Here is a 1,698-nt window from a genome sequence, read left to right on the forward strand (position 1 = left end):
AGACTAAGATGAACAATGCATGCATGCTTCATCACTCAGTCGTGTCCAAGTCTTTGCAACTCCATGGACTGCAGCCTGCCGGGCTCCTCTGTACGTGGGGATTCTCCAGGCAAGCATACTTGAGTGATTGCCATGCCCTCCTCCAGGGGATCTTCCCAACTCAGGGATCAAACCCAGGTCTCCCGCACTGCAGGAGATGTACTGTCTGAGCCACCAGGGAAGCCCAAGAATACTGCACTGGGTTGCCTATCCTTTCTCTAGGTGCTCTTCCTGACCCAGGAATTGAATGAATCGGGGTCTCCTGCATTGCAGGCAGATTCTTTGCCAGCTGAATTACCAGGGAAACCCAATATGAATAACAAATGCCAAAAAAAATAATAACCTAGAAGAAAATGGTACTGTGTTACAAGCATAAAATCTACCAAGACTGGAATCATGAAGAAATAGAACATCTGAATCAATTTAAATCTGCTAAGGAAAATTCCTAAAGGGATTGGAATACCAGACCACCTGACCTGCCTCCAAAGAAATCTGCATGCAAGTCTAGAAGCAACAGTTTGAACTGGACATGGAACAACAGACTGGTTCAAAATCGGGAAAGGATTACATCAAGGCTGTATATTGTCACCCTGCTTATTCAAATTATATGTGGAATACATCATGATAAATGCTGGAATGGATGAAGCACAAGCTGGAATCAAGATTGCCAGGAGAAATATCAATAACCTCAGATGTGCAGATGACTCCACCCTTATGGAAGAACGTGAAGAAGAACTAAAGAACCTCTTGATGGAAGTGAAAGAGGAGAGTGAAAAAGTTGGCTTAAAACTCAACATTCAGAAAACTAAGATCATGGCATCTGGTCCCATCACTTCATGGCAAATAGATGGGGAAACAATGGAAACAGTGACAGACTTTATATTGGGGGACTCCAAAATCACTGCAGATGGTGATTGCAGCCATGAAATTAAAATATGCTTGTTCCTTGGAAGAAAAGTTATGACCAACCTAGACAGCATATTAAAAAGCAGAGACACTACTTTGCCAACAAATGTCCGTCTAGTCAAAGCTATGGTTTTTTCAGAAGTCATGTATGGATGTGAGAGTTGGACTGTAAAGAAAGCTGAGTGCTGAAGAATTGATGCTTTTAAACTGTGGTGTTGGATAAGACTCTCGAGAGTCCCTTGGACAGCAGGAAGATCCAACCAGTCCATCCTAAAGGAAATAGGTCCTGAATAGTCACTGGAAGGACTGATGGTGAAGCTAAAACTCCAATACTTTGGCCACCTGATGCGAGGAACTGACTCATTTGAAAAGACCCTGATGCAGGGAAAGATTGAGGGTGGGAGGAGAAAGGGATGACAGGATGAGATGGTTGGATGGCATCACCTACTCAATGGACATGAGTTTGAGTAAGCTCTGCCAATTGGTAATGGATAAGGAAGTCTGGCATGCTGCAGTCCATGGGGTCACAGAGTCAGACACAACTGAGTGACTGAACTGACTGAAGGAGATTGAGTCCATAATGAAATTCTACACCCACCCTTACACACACACATAAAAACCCAGGACTAGGTGGCTTCATTATTGAATTCTATTCAACATTTAGTAGAATTATTGAATTCTGCTGAACAAAAATTAGTGATAGCCTTTCCTAAATGTTGAAGACAAGTGAATTCTGCCAAAATCATCATGAGG

The sequence above is a fragment of the Bos mutus genome, chromosome X (assembly GCF_027580195.1).
Source record: "Bos mutus isolate GX-2022 chromosome X, NWIPB_WYAK_1.1, whole genome shotgun sequence".
In the NCBI taxonomy this organism is placed as follows: Eukaryota; Metazoa; Chordata; class Mammalia; order Artiodactyla; family Bovidae; genus Bos; species Bos mutus.